This window comes from Protopterus annectens, chromosome 6.part0 (assembly GCF_019279795.1).
Source record: "Protopterus annectens isolate FY-2018-M chromosome 6.part0, PAN1.0, whole genome shotgun sequence".
Lineage (NCBI taxonomy): Eukaryota > Metazoa > Chordata > Ceratodontiformes > Protopteridae > Protopterus > Protopterus annectens.
Window position 1 is genome coordinate 1,543,865,420 of NC_056737.1, and position 16,395 is coordinate 1,543,881,814.

Sequence of the window (16,395 nt, forward strand, 5' to 3'; positions counted from 1 at the left end):
TCTCCATACAAATGTTTCAACTTTTTTGGAAAGTCAAACATATGGTCTCGTCCATATGACTTTCTGCAAACTCGACAATGTCATGTAGACCCCTCTCTTCGTTATAGTCCAGGGAGGTACATCTCAGATCATTTACACCTACATGGACTATGATGGAATCATACTGGTATCTGTGGTGTACTGACATGAGTGCATGTGTGATTTGGTGAATTCTGGCTCCAGATAAGAAACTAACAATTATCTTCTCCTTGTTCAGCCTGGTTAAAGTGGCATCAGTACGTCTTACAATGCAGTCCCCTATGATGGGAGTCCTGGGAAGTGTATTTGCATGCCTTAGGGGCTAAGTGTTTGGGGCTACATTGAGACTGACTGTACGTGTGGTGTTAGGTGCTGCTTTTGATCTTCCTCAGGCATAGCTTTGCCACCGGGTAGTCTAGGCAATTTTTGTTGTTTAGGAAGATTGCTTTTAAGTGCCTCAACATGCATTAGTCTATGTGTGTGTTTTATGCTAGATGAGGAAGGAGTTTTGTGTGTGGTTTCAACAACCTGATGTGCACTTGTATGTGAAAATTTAGCCTCCAGTGTCATTGTGTAAGTACACCTCTCACATACCGCGTGAGGTGTACTTTTATTAATGAAAATGGGGATAGGTCCAAAATATTTATGACTATTAGATTCTCTTCAATAATTTTTAATTATGTGCAATGATACTTTTGTTATTATTAGCATCTAGAGAATAAGTAACAGGACAAGCAGTTTTAAATTTGGACAGTATCATTGTAGTTTCATATAGTCTTGAAGGCAGGTGGATTTCATCTTTTTTTTTGTGGGTTTTGGAGTAGGATTCATAAATGCTGTCATATGACCTCATAACAAAGTTTTGCCCATGAAATGGAATAAAACGTACAGTATATTAAGAAAACTAAATATATGCTGGGTCTGCTTAATGTTAAGATAACTAGTTCATTATTACACATCCCATAATTCATTTAGTCACTTCTCATAGCAAACTATTAGGGGTGATAGTGGATGATTATCTAAATTTTGACTTGCGTATACAAAATAACATAAGAAAAATTAATTAAAACTGGGGATGCTTTACAGATCCAAAAACTTTCTCAGTGATGCTACTAAAACTACACTTGCCACAACTTATCTCCTCCCCACTCTTATTTATGGAGCTCCCATCCTTACTAAACTCCAGGCTTCACAAAAATTAAAACTTGAACAATGCTATAACAAAGTTGCTAAATTTGAATCACATAGCCTTTTCAGATCCTACTACTGTATAGCACTGAAAAGCCTAAATTGGTTAGAGCTGTCACATCAACTAACAAATACACAGCTTCTTACCACCTATAAAATTATCCAGCATCCATCTTCCTGTCCAGCACTAAAAAAAAAACTTCTACACAACTGTTTTACTTCCATATAATCTGTTATTAATATTCTGTGCATCAGTTTAGATTTTAATTTGGAAGAATTATCATCAAATCAAACTTTATAACAACATGATCGTTGCTTATCGATGGTGGTAAAAAGCTGACATGAAGTAACAATAATTTCTTTAGGAACACAAACAATAACTAGTATGTTCCATTGCCTGGTAGGCTTTGTTACAACCTGAAGCAAAACATACTTTGTAAATAATTTCCATACTAATGTTGTTGAACCAATATTATTCTAATCTGTTGCTGGTAAATTTAAGTCTCCAGCCACTATTATTCTTCCCTCTTATGTTTGATGCAAGAATTGTATGAATTCTCTAGGTCACCAGCACCTGACTTTGGTGGACTATACACCTCAGAATTGTTAGATGTTAATGGGTTGTGTTAATCGTCACAGTTACACAATCTACATCATTGATGTTATCATTGCACATGTAATAACCATAGGTCTCATAACGATCTTTAATCTCTATCATAACAACTCCACCTGATTTTTTGTTATAATGTCTATTACAGTAAAAATATTTATACCCTGACAGAACTGGCTTCAAGCCATGTTTTCCAATAAGAAAATTTATTATTAATGCTCCTAGCATTAACAAGCATCAGAGATGCATCAAATGTTTCAAATAAAAAGAAAAATTGCCCAATCACAGCTAAAATAAGTATTTATAAATAAAAACAGTAAAAAATGGTAAGAGCTTTCACAGCTAACAGCCGCTTCCTTAGACCATTCAGAACATATTATATTATATTATTAACATTTGGAGTGATTAAGTATCAGTTTTCTGTACTTTCTTGCTGTACTTAACTGTTTTCCGCCTAAACGCTGATTTTCCAGCGTTTATTGTGATTCAAAAGCTTGTTTTTTTCACATATTGTACTTATTTGACTGCCTGCACTTTTAAAAAGTCATTTTTTGTTTAAATAATTTGTTTTAACTGTTGTAGGCTACACACTAAAGTGCGATAGCCTTTTCTGGTTGTTTGTAGTCGTTTAAAGCTGTTTTAAGCATATTTTTTTACTGTTTTTGCCTTATCCTTTCAAAAAAAAAACAAACAAACAAAAAGTCCTTGTTTCCTGCCTTTCTAAGCTAGTATAGTCCAGTTTTCAGGCTAGTGCTGAATTCAGGGCTGTGTTACAAGTTTCTGAGTTGCCCATACCTTACTTTGATAGAAGGAAGTTTCTCTGTTCATCTGTGAGAGAGAGGAGCTTTGAGCAACCTATCTGTCCCTGGAGGAGTGGTTCCAGCTCAGAAGTTGGGCTGGAAACCCTCACATTAAGTCACTGTTCAAACTTAGCCTTACTACAGGATATGTACCCAAAGAATGGTGTACAGCTACAGTGGTCCCAGTCCACAAAGGTGGTGCCACAATGGACCCCGGGAACTATTGTCCCTCTGCTCCAGCCAAAAGCATCTAGCTCTCTGGGTGGTGTGTGGTCCCTTCTAAGTCCTATGTGGAGACATAAAAGCACAACACAAGAATGGTTTGGTGGAGTCGGATAGAACCCTGCTGATGTGTATAGACAGTATCCTCGCTTCTTGTGTAAAGATTCACGACACTCTTTGGTTAAATAAAAAGTAAATTTCTTTATTCACGTTTAGCGCTTTCAGCTGTCCCCAGCCTTCATCAGAACAAATATTCTCTCCTAAATCAGAGTTTAAATACATAACTGGTTGTCTCCTTAATTGATAAATTAATAAAAAACCGCCAAAAACATTTTGACTATTTAAAAAGACATAACCATTGTTTTCAAATTCAACTAAGTCATGATCTATAACACTACTAATGTATGAGTGTCCAAAACTAAATACATAGTCATGTGCAAATTTAGTAAAAATATATAAATTGGGTAAAAAAATATATATATATATAAGTACAAAATATACTTTTAAAATTTACTTTTAAAATTAATTGTAAAATTTATGTAACACCATTTATTTGCATTATAATCTTGTTGAAACATGCTTATATATGTACCTAGACATTCAGATAGTCCATGTAAATGCATTATTAAGTGCCTCAGGTATACAAATCATATTTTTTGATGTTTGATAGATTATTCCAGGGCTAAAAATGGTTTCAAACTAATGAAATCATTGAGACCTGGGGGTCTTGTGGAGTCTGTCAGGATTTGCCACTTACTTTCACATAGTGCTAACTTAGTTTTCCAATCACCTCCGAATGGTGTGTACTCCACCTGCTCAATGATGGAAAAAAGAAAGCTATGCTATTTTTTACTAAATTTGCACATGACTATGTATTTAGTTTTTGGACCCTGAATGTCTAGGTACATATATAAGCATGTTTCAACAAGATTATAATGCAAATAAATGGTGTTACATAAATTTTACAATTAATTTTAAAAGTAAATTTTAAAAGTATATTTTGTACTTATATATATATATATATTTTTTTTTTTTACCCAATTTATATATTTTTTATATATATATATATATTTTTTACTAAATTTGCACATGACTATGTATTTAGTTTTTGGACACTCATACATTAGTAGTGTTATAGATCATGACTTAGTTGAATTTGAAAACAATGGTTATGTCTTTTTAAATAGTCAAAATGTTTTTGGCGGTTTTTTATTAATTTATCAATTAAGGAGACAACCAGTTATGTATTTAAACTCTGATTTAGGAGAGAATATTTGTTCTGATGAAGGCTGGGGACAGCTGAAAGCGCTAAACGTGAATAAAGAAATTTACTTTTTATTTAACCAAAGAGTGTCGTGAATCTTTACACAAGAAGCGAGGATACTGTCTATACACATCAGCAGGGTTCTATCCGACTCCACCAAACCATTCCTATGTGGAGACATAGCCGGTCCCTCTAGTTGAAACCCTGTAAGGCTAATGATATCCTGCTGAATAGTAGGGAAGCTCAATCCCAGAAGCCCCTTAGAATCTACCTCGACCCTCTACATTCAGCCTCACAGTCTTCTAAGTCCTATGTGGAGACATAGCCGGTTCCTCTAGTTGAAACCTTGTAAGGCTAATGATATCCTACTGAATAGTAGGGAAGCTCAATCCTAGAAGCCCCTCAGGATCTACCTGGACCCTCTACATTCAGCCTCACAGTCTTCTAAGTCCTATGTGGAGACATAGCCGGTCCCTCTAGTTGAAACCCTGTAAGGCTAATGATATCCTACTGAATAGTAGGGAAGCTCAATCCTAGAAGCCCCTCAGGATCTACCTGGACCCTCTACATTCAGCCTCACAGTCTTCTAAGTCCTATGTGGAGACATAGCCGGTCCCTCTAGTTGAAACCCTGTAAGGCTAATGATATCCTACTGAATAGTAGGGAAGCTCAATCCTAGAAGCCCCTCAGGATCTACCTGGACCCTCTACATTCAGCCTCACAGTGTAGGTGTTATCCTACAGTATATGTATTGATTTAACTTTAACCTTGTGAGTGAGATAACTTGGAATTACTAGGGACTGCATTAAATTTTATTCTATTTTGTAAGGGCCTGCACACCCGTGGACCTACCCCTCCTACCATCTCTTTTTTAACTTATCTCCCTTTCACCTACTATCCTAGTGGAATTTGTGTTTTCCCTACGTTATCCACTAGGGGGCAGCATATCTTAGGCTTTGGAATACCATCTCTCACTGGTTGTAGAAACCAACGAGCTCTGTAGACCAGCTAGACTCGGATATCAGTGCTTGTACTCTCTATTTATGCACTTACCCCCCACCCCATGTTTCCTTCACAATAGGAATTATCCCAGGTAAGTCTGGAAGTTTTTTACTAAATAGACACCTTTGACTATCACCTCTTTTTTTTTTTTTGCTACTGGCCCCTCTTATTATCCCTCTGTATAAACTTCCTTTCCTGCCTTTTGGCACTCTCTATAAAAATCTCTCTCTCTGTTGTACAACTATCTTACATAACTATCCCCCCAGCACAGCTATACCTTTGTTCTCCTTTTTTCTCTGCTACTTAGTAACAGCTTATGTCTCTTACCTTTCCTATGCCTGTAGAACACAGTCCCTCTCCATAACTGATTGCCTCTCAGCTTCTCTCAGCAGGAACCCGCTCCGTTCGCCCTACGGGCTCACTCCGCTGCCCTATCCTACCCCCAATTCCCACCCACCCCCAGGAGTCCTACACTTATACTTCCCTAACCACACCCTCTCTCTCTTCCAATCACTCCCATATTTCACCCCACCCCACATACTTTAGCCACACCCCTACCCCTAACACTCACTCACAATTAAGCCACTCATTAGAGTACCTCTACTATATCCTCCTACTTTTAACTCGTATATCTTAATGCTCTCTCTTTTCTCTTCTTGTATCCTCTTATCTTCCTCTCTTCCACATCTTACTCCATCTTTTTATCCCTTCACTCAAGTTCTTATTTTATTATTTCTTCAAAGATGCCTCTCCCTAATCTAGCCAATTTAACACTTACAATTATACTCTTAACTACCCTCTTCTCAGCCTACCCTCTTACCTCCTTTGAAAAACTGCACTATTTCCAGCTTAACCATTCCCACAAATAAACTACAATATATACACACATATCCCTACATAGACATTCTAACATAACTTCCACTCCTAGACACCTACTACCTAAATTCCACAGACTCTCCCACATTAAACATAACCTACCCTCAGACAAAAAATTGAAAATTCAAACTTACCTTAGAAACAATCCTGCAACAAAACCAAATAACCCCTCCTTAATAGATGGCGACATCCACCCCAACCCTGGCCCTACCAGCCCTACTATCTAAACAACTCACCCTAAACTCAATAATTCACTCCTAATAGGGCATCTGAATATCCAAAGCATCAATAATAAAGTACCTCACCTTCATGCCCTCCTAGCTATTCACTCCTTTGATATCCTCTGCCTCACTGAGACTTGGTTAAAACCAGAAACAAAAGACAATGAAATTATTCCCCAAGGATATAATATAGTAAGACTAGACTGAACAAAACATAAAGGTGGTGGAGTAGCAATTCTATTTAAAAATGGACTTCACATCTCTACCCTACCATCTTATGCAACCCAGGATAGCAACGCAGAAGTCCTCATAACTAAGCTCCAAATTAACGCTAACAAATCATTATACATTATCTGTATTTACATACCACCTGGCAATAATATAACTACATTTGAGGCTTTTCTTAGCTGGGTGTCTTCTACTTACCCCCAAGAAACAATAATACTAGGCGACTTTAACATTGACTGGAAAAGTGTTAGTGCTGAAAATCCTACCTTTCATATCAACCTCCATGGCTTTAACTAAACCATAACCTCTACAACCAGAATTAACAAACCTAAAAGAAAGAGAATACCTTAGACTGGATACTCATAAACAAAGTGAAACAAACTTACAAAGTAGGAACCCTGCCAGATGATGTAAGTGATCATTCTTTGACCTACATCACAAGAGAAAAGAAAGACTTTCCAAACCCCCCTACCTTTAGGATAGCACACTCCACCAAACACTTTAATGCAGAATTATTTCAAACTGAGCTCAGAGCATGCAACTGGAACCCTTTAAAATCCCTTTTACTTGAAGAGGCTGTAAAGTATTTTAACACTACTTTCTTATCTATTCTTGATCAGCATGCTCCTACACGTTCCATCAGAATGAAGTCCAACCCAGCCCCATGGCTCTCGAATGAAACTAGAAATCAAATTCTACTTAGGAACAAAGTCTGGGCCAAATGGAGATCTAACAGAAATAGCTCTGATCATCTCCATTTTAGGCAGCTTAGAAATAGTACAAAAAAGGCAATACTTACAGACAAAAAAAAACTACTACTGTAAACTTCAACAAACACATCAAAATAATCCTCAAAAGTTCTGGTCTTGCATAAATAAGCTCCTTTCCCCAGGTAACTCCCGAACACCCACCCCCCTTGATGCAGATCCAAACACTCCCCATCAAACTGCCAATACCTTTAACTCTTTCTTCACTGAGACTATACAATCTCTAGCTAGGCAACTTATCTCTGAAAACTCCAACCTTCCCATCAACTTACCACACTCTTACTCTAACTTCAAACTACAACCCATCTCTACTTCTCTCATCTATAAATTTATTCATAAACTCAAGCCATGTACTCCATCCGCTGACAAACTTCCTTCCCAATATCTCCAAAAAGCAGCCAAAGTAATTGCTTACCCTATATCTATACTTATAAATAGGACAATCCAAGAAGGAGCCGTCCCAGATATTTGGAAAATCTCCCATATTATCCCCTTACATAAAGGTGGGAACTCTAATGAGTACTCTAACTATCGGCCAATTGCTCTCTTATCACCCTTAGCGAAAGGTTTGGAGAAATGCATTCACCAACAACTTTTACATCATCTCCCTATACATAACTTAATAGCAAGCTGTCAACATGGCTTTAGGCCATCACATAGTACCACTACTACCCTCCTATCCTTCACAGATACCATCAATAGAAACCGCAAAAAAAACATACTGTCATCTGCACTCTTCATCGACATCTCTAAAGCTTTCGACATGGTTAACCATACCCTCCTAATCAGTATTCTTGAATCTCTCTCCTTTGATTCTCTGGCCATTAAATGGTTTAGATCATACCCCAGCAATAGGCAACAGGCAGTTCTCTAGGAAAATCAAATTTCTTCCTTTCTACCTGTCACTATCGGGGTCCCTCAGGGCTCCATTCTTGGTCCACTTCTTTTCTCTTTATTCATTAATGATCTCCATGTAGCAATTCCTCAAGCCACTTCTATTCAATATGCAGATGACTCCACACTAATATGCTCAGCAACCTCTTCAACTGAACTACATTCTCTTACTCAAAATGTTTTCAACACTGTAGAAACATGGTTACCAAATGTTGCCTCCTTCTTAATGCCAAAAAAACAAAACTCCTTCTCTTTACACCCACTACTAGGTCCACCCCCTTAGACTTCTCAGTCTCTTCAAATAATGGCACTGTCATTTACCCTGACTTTACCACCAAACTATTAGGAATAACCATTGACAATAATCTCACATTTGATCACCATATAAACAACACCATTAAAATAGTCAACAGAAAAATAGGATCATTATATAGAATAAAACCATTTTTAACCACAACAGCCAGAGCCAAGATCACTCACTCCCATCTTATCTCAACCCTTCTGTATGCCTCACCTTTATTTACCAACCTCAAGAAAACTAACCTCAACAAATTAGCAACTTCCTACAATAATATTGCCAGATTTGCTACTGGCAATCCCTTCAGAACTCACCACTGTTCTAATCTTAGGCAACTAGACTGGCTGGAATTCCAAAACCATCTGATAATCCCCCAACTCACAATGGCCCACAAAATATTTTACCAACCCAATAATACCCCTATACTCTCAAAACTCTTAATCCCATATAATAATCTGAACTCCTTACATTCTTCTAACAAACTCCTTGCTAGCCTAGCAAAGTCTAATAATACAGCTGGTGACTCTCTGTTTACTAATACAGCAGGAAAAAACTGGAACCTGTTACCCAATGAACTAACACTAATTACATCCTTGCAACTCTTTAAACAAAAACTCAAAAAACACCGCCAAATGCGCTGGCTATGCCCTTGTAGTAACCCTGACTGACAACCATCTTCACCCCTGTTTCTTCCTCTTCTAACCAAAGTTCCAAACATTTAAATACTTAATTTTGTATTATGACTGACACTATTTAAACTCTAATCAACTTATTGCTTATATCCTTGAACCTGCTGTGAACTATTGTACATAACTATTACTGTATTATAACTGTTTTAGCTTTCTTAAGCAATATTATGTTCACTGTTACTTTTCTTAATGTGTTCTGATCTCTGAAATGTAAAAACGTCCTGTTTTATTTGGTTATTATAACTGTTTTAGCTTTCTTAAGCAATATTATGTTCACTGTTACTTTTCTTAATGTGTTCTGATCTCTGAAATGTAAAAACTTCCTGTTTTATTTGGTTTATTAATCCTGTATTCACCATGTAACAATATTTTTATACTTTTTATATTTTTGTATATCTGTGTGGAGCTTTTCTCCCGGGGCCTCTACTGAAAATGGATATATATCCAGCTAGACTAGCCCAGTCAACAAATGTAAAATAAATAAAAAATAAATAAAATAAGCCTGACTAGTCTGGTCTGTAAAGCTATGGAGCGTATTATCATGGAACTCATAAACAAAGACATTGGGAGCCTCCAGACACTGGAACCTACCCAATTCGGCTTTGTTAAGGGCAGATCTTGCCTCTTAAACCTAGTTGATTTCTTTGAAACAGTTACCAAAGCCATAAATGAGGGTAAGGTAGTCCACACAGCCTACCTGGACCTTGCAAAAGCCTTCGACACAATACCCCACACGGGCATCATAAATAAGCTTACCAGCTTAAATATCAACCCCTATATCACAAGATGGGTTGCAAACTGGCTCAGAGATAGAACCCACATGGTCAGAATCACAGGTGCCATGTCCGAATCCAAACCAGTTACAAGTGGCATCCCACAGGGCTCAGTTCTGGGACCTCTCTTGTTCGGTATATACTTCTCTGAGGTTCAGCCTAACACGGGGGGATTATGGCTGACAAAGTTCGCAGATGACTGCAAACTGGGGGCCATAATTGAATCTCCAGCTGACACAAGCATCCTCCAAAAGGGTCTCACAGAGACGGATGCTTGGTGCCAGAGCCACAGCCTCAAGCTAAATGCTAAAAAGTGCATAGTCATCCCCTTTGGGTAAAACAAGGTGCCTACAAATTACCACATAGGTGGTAATCCATTAATCTGGAAGAAGTAATTAGAGATTTGGGGACCAACGTAGATAGTAATCTCTCCTTTGATAATCACGTTGCCAAAGTGGTTAGAAAGACTTTCTATATAGCCCACCTTATCACAAAAGGGTTCGCAGCTAGATCAAGAGAGGTCATTGTTCCCCTCTACTCGTCACTCATCAGGCCCTTAATTGAATACAATGCCCCTTTTGGGATGTACCTTACCCGACACCTGCAGCAACTGGAGAGACCCCAAAAGTACCTCACCAAGAGGATCATGGGCTACAAACAGATGTCCTATGCAGCTCGACTAAAGAAACTCCAGCTCTACTCAGTTGCTTACCGCCTACTCAGAGGTGATCTATGCCTGATGTACAAAGCCATGTCAAACCCAGAATTAATGGACATGCTCCACCTCAAAAAATCCAAGTCCCTTAGAGCTACACGCTCCAGGGACCTAAACCTCAGCACAAGAATAAATAGGACATGCTAGAGGGACAGATTCATTTCCCAGAGGCTCCCCTCACTCTGGAATAGAATCCCAATTCATGTTAGACATAGCCCCTCGCTGACCCTCTTCAAGCGAAATCTGGACGCGTAGATGGGAAATCACAAATTCACCCCTGGGATCTCTTCTGTGTCCCTGCTAGACAGTGGCACAGTAAACTAATCTTAAAAGGGTACCTTCTGTGACCTACTTTACAGAGGCACAGTAGGCTAATCTAATAGGGAGGCGGAAGCCAAATACACTCTGGCTAGGCTTATAAATGCCCTAGGGCAGATAGCCTAGTATCTACCTATGAACCTACAAACCTAAGTTAGTAGTTTATTGGCCATTTTGGGCTAATTTCTATCTCTTTCATTTCCCTGCTATAAAAACCGCGTTTGCACGCTTTTGTGCACCGGGCAGTGCCGGTTAGCTAGGGTTAAATTATTCCTGGCTCCACTAAGTCTCCTCTTCAGTTTTTCCCTTGAAACTAGTCTAACTCTCAACCTAAGCACTCAAAAAGCATCCTACAACCCAGCACTTGCTCAAACCTAATAGCAAGCACTAATATACCCTGACACTTGATTGCCCAGCAGGGCAAGGCTCTTTATTCACCCCTCACCAATGCGATGAAGCAGCTCACCCTGCTATTCAGATTTGACCAAAAGGCAATGTCAGGTGTACTCTCCAGTCTAGCTGGTGAATCTGGGCACACTGATGTCCCACTCACTAGGCTGGACAAGCAGAAGGTTACTGTTAGCTGCCTGTTGGGAGTCAGAATCCGCCACATAATACAAGCACTCAGGTCACTCCAGAACAAGTAAAAATATGTCTCTGTCATTATTCATGTTGGTGTGAATGACCTGAGACATACCTCCCTGGACTACATGAAAAGAAACATGGAAGAGCTCTCTGATCATGTAGCCCAGGGTGGTATGACCCTGACCCTGAGTAGCATCCTGCCCTCACCAAGAATGATACCTCAGTATAAAGAAAAAATTATCAATTTCAACAATTGGCTAAACTTCTGTTGTCATTCAAAGGGGATCCAGTGTCTGTCAGCCTGGGATGACATGCTCGACAAGCAGCGTTGCTTCGCAAGAGACGGCTTGCACCTGTCACCCCTAGGCTTTCGAATACTGGCCAAGGCTCTTGCTGCCCCCATAGTGCCTTTTTTAGGCAAGGCTCAAAAGTCAAACCCACCTCTGTAAACAGCACAATTAACAAAAAACTGAGGGTTATGCTACTCAACGCCAGGAGTTTAAATCTCAAAATGCACATGCTCGCAGCACTCCTCAGTATGGAGAATGTCAACATATGTGCAGTAACTGAAACCTGGTTCAAGGCTCCAGAGAGTGCCCCAGCACTACCAGGCTACAACTCGTACCACACGTTTCGGCCACAGAACATGGACCGAAACACAAAAGGAGGGGGTGTATCCATATTCATCAAGGTTGCCTACACCTCCAGGTTAGTGGTGCAGCATGATACCTCTGAGATAATCCACATGCAACTAACATCGGGCAAATCTGCAATGCAAATTGTGGCCTGCTACAGATCACCCTCCATGACCCAGGACCACCACTCCACCTTTCTGAAGACACTGGAAAACATGAAGGTCCTACCGAACACCCTGATATTGGGTGATTTCAATTACCCTACCATTAACTGGGAAAACTACTTGAGTACAAACTCCCAGGCCCACCGCTTCCTGGAATTCATCAACTCAAACACCCTGGATCAGCTGCTAAACTCCCCTACCAGAGGTGAAAACATATTGGACCTGCTCATCACAAACATGGGCGACAGGTGTTCCACACCAGAGGTCACTGGTTAGATCAGACCATAAACTAATCACTCTGGATGTCCACACCCCACCACCACCCCACAACTAAGGAAACCACAGTAAAAATATTTTCTAAAGCAAACTTCACCTTACTTAAGACACAGGCGGTAAGTTTCACAGCCCCCACCCTAAAGGATAATGCTGCCCAAGATGCAGAAACCTTTACAAATGCACTCTATGAGCACCTACAAGGATGCATGGATCATGCCATACCTAGCAAAACCAAGACTCACTCCTCTAAGAGAAGGAAAGCAGTCTGGTGGACCCCTGCCATAAACAGGCTATACAATAGAAGGAGGAAACTAGTTCAGAAAAAAAGCAAATCCAAAGAAGGAAAGACATCCCTGATCAGTATCAGTAAGAAACTAAGGTCCCTCATAAAATCATCCAAGGCTAACTGAAAGAAAAATAGCCAAGGATTCAAAAGATAACCAGAAAGCCTTCTTTAGCTATGTTAAGAATCAAAGTGGCAACTCACAGATATGCACTGAACAAGTGCAAAATAGCACAAAATATACTGAACCTACTGATATTGCCAACATCCTTGCAGATACATTCAGTGCAAACTTCACTCCTCTCTCACCCCCAAAAGGGCCCACAACAATACCGGAAAAGTGTAGTGTCCCAGAAATCACAGAAGCACAGGTGAAAATAGCCCTTTCAAAAGCCAAAAACACAGTGTCAATGGGACCAGATGGTGTCCCAGGCTGCGTCTTGCACGAACTACAGAACAAACTAACCCCCCACCTAAACACACTGTTCAACCTCAGCCTCTCCACAGGCTACATGCCCATAGAATGGCACACAGCAATGGTTATTCCACTCCACAAAGGAGGGGCCACAACTAACCCTGGTAACTATCGCCCCATAAGCCTGACTAGCCTGGTCTGCAAGGCTATGGAGCGCATCATCATGGAACTCATTAACAAAGACATTGGGAACCTCCAAACACTTAACCCGACCTAGTTCAGCTTTGTTAAGGGCAGATCATGCCTACTAAACCTGGTTGACTTGTTCGAGACAGTCACCAAGGCCATAGACGAGGTAAAGGTTGTTCACACAGCCTACCTTGACCTCGCCAAGGCTTTTGACACCATTCCCCACTCGGGTATTCCAGAAAAACTCACCAGCATGAACATAAACCCCTACATCATGAGATAGGTTGCCAACTGGCTTACAGACAGAACTCACACGGTAAGAATAGCGGGCTCCAGATCCAACTCTAAACCAGTCACAAGTGGTGTCCCACAAGGCTCGGTCCTCGGACCACTACTGTTTGGCATATAATTCTCAGAAGTACAGGCAAACACAGGAGGACTATGGCTAACCAAGTTCGGTGATGACTGCAAACTGGAAGTCATAATTGACTCTCTAGCTGACACGGACATCCTCCAAAAGGGCCTTACTGAGACGGACACCTGGTGTCAAAGTCATGGCCTCAAGTTAAATGCCAAAAAATGCATAGTCATCCTGTTTGGGAAAAACAAAACACCCATGAATTACCACATAGGTGGCAGCCCCCTTAATACAGAAGAGGTAATAAGAGATCTGGGGGACCCAGGTAGATAGTAATCTCTCCTTTGACAATCATATTGCCAAAGTAGTTAGGAAATCCTTCTATGTGGCCCATCTAATTACTAAAGGGTTTGCATCTAGAAATAAAGAGGTTATAGTGCCCCTCTACTCATCACTCATCAGACCCATCATAGAGTACAATGCCCCATTTGGGATGTACCTCACAAGGCACTTCCAACAGCTGGAGAGACCACAAAAGTACCTCACCAAGAGGATTACTGGCCTTAAACATATGTCCTATGCAGCCCGACTGAAAAAACTCCGGCTGTACTCAGTGGCATATCGCTTACTCAGAGGTGATCTCTGCCTGACTTACAAAGTCATGTCCAACTCAGAATTGATGGACATGCTCCACCAAAAAAATCCAACTCACTGTGAGCCACATGCTCTAGTGAGCTAAACCTCGCCACAACAATAAATAGAACATGCTGGAGGGATAGATTCCTATCACAAAGACTCCCCATGCTTTGGAACAAAATTCCAAACTACATTAGGCAGAGCCCCTCACTAACATTCTTCAAAAGAAACCTTGATGAGTGGATGTGTAACAGAAAATACACCCCTGGGATCACTTCATTGGCTCTGCTTTACAGAGGATCAGTTAATTAATCAATGGGGCGGTGAAAGCCGACACACTCTGGCTAGGCTTATAAATGCCCTCGGGCAGATAGCCTAGTACCTACCTATGAACCTATGAACCTATATATAACCATTCATTACAAAGACAAACAAAGCAATCAAATTAATGTAGGTGCAGCTTTGTCGCCTCACAGCAAGCGATTCTCTAGTTCAATTCTCGGCTGGGGTGCCTTCTATGCAGAGTTTGCATGTTCTTCCTGCGTTTGTGTGGGTTTCCTCCCACATTCTAAAGACATGCATTTGGAGCATTTTTCCCCAGGACTCTGCTGAAAATAGGCTCTTTCCTAGTTGAACTTTCCCATTCAACAAATGATAAATAATAGGTCACGTGACTTGAGCACCAGTTTTAAAGAAACAGATCCATTCAAACTGGGGCTCTTGTCTGCACTTATCTCTAAAATCCATTTTAATTCAACATATTCTGTCTTAATCTTCATGTTATCTCCCCTTAAATTAACATTAACTAATTCTATTACCAAAAACTTAAAACTATGATCAGAGCCAGACTCATTTACATGTTTAGCAAGATAATTAGTCAGCTTTACCCCCTTGATGTCATGAACATATTCTAAAATTCTTTCCTTTAAAATAGTAACTAGAGGTTGATGCTCAGTCTTAATCTGGATATCTTGACCATAAATACAGTCATGAAACTTTGAACATGCAAACACAATTGCCAAAAGATTTTTCTCAGTCTGAATATACTGCATTTCAGTTTGGGTAAGAGTTCTAGCTGCATAGGCTACTGGTCTGCCCTCTTGAAGAATAACTGCAACAAGACCAAACTTTGAAGTGTTATAGGAAAGAGTAACTGGTCTACTGACATCATAGTATCTTAGTGCAGATGGAGTGGCAACTTTCTGCTTAAGATCATCAAAAGCTCTCTGGTGCTGTTCTAGCCAAGACCATGCAACATTTTTGCATGTCAGCTCACTTAAAGGTGAAATCTGATATGAAGTTGCCCAAATAGTTAACCATACCAAGAAAATGCTGTAGAGATTGAACATCATCTAGTGCTGGCATCTCAAGAATAGCTGTTTGCTTAGACAGGTCTGGCCGTAAACCAGTACTAGTAAACAAATGACCTACATACGTGATTTCTGGTAGTCTGACTTTGCACTTTAGAGGGTTGAGCTTCAAGTTCAGTTCACATGCTCCGTCTAAAACTTTCTTGAGGTTTCTGTCATGTTCTGCTTCACAATTGCCTTCTACCAACAAATCATCTACTATTATGGCACAGGGATAAGATGAAAAGATCTGTTCCATTGCACACTGAAAGACTTCATTTGCAGATTTTATTCCAAATGGCATCCCAAGAAATCTATATCTTCCAAATGAGGTATTGAATGTATTCAGTAGTGAAGATCTGTGATTAAGCATCACTTGCCAAAATTAACTCTCTGCATCCAAGACAGAAAATACAGTGGCATTCGGTATCAGGGCTGTGACTTCTCCAACTATTCGCATAGGATAATGAGGTCTCTTTAATGCCTTATTCAAGTCGCTTGGGTCGATGCATATTCTGATTTCATCTGAGCCTTTTTTGTGAGTTGCTACCATAGACACCCATTCAGCTGGTTCTGTAACTGGACAAATTACACCTTGTTGCACCATTTTATCCAACTGAGG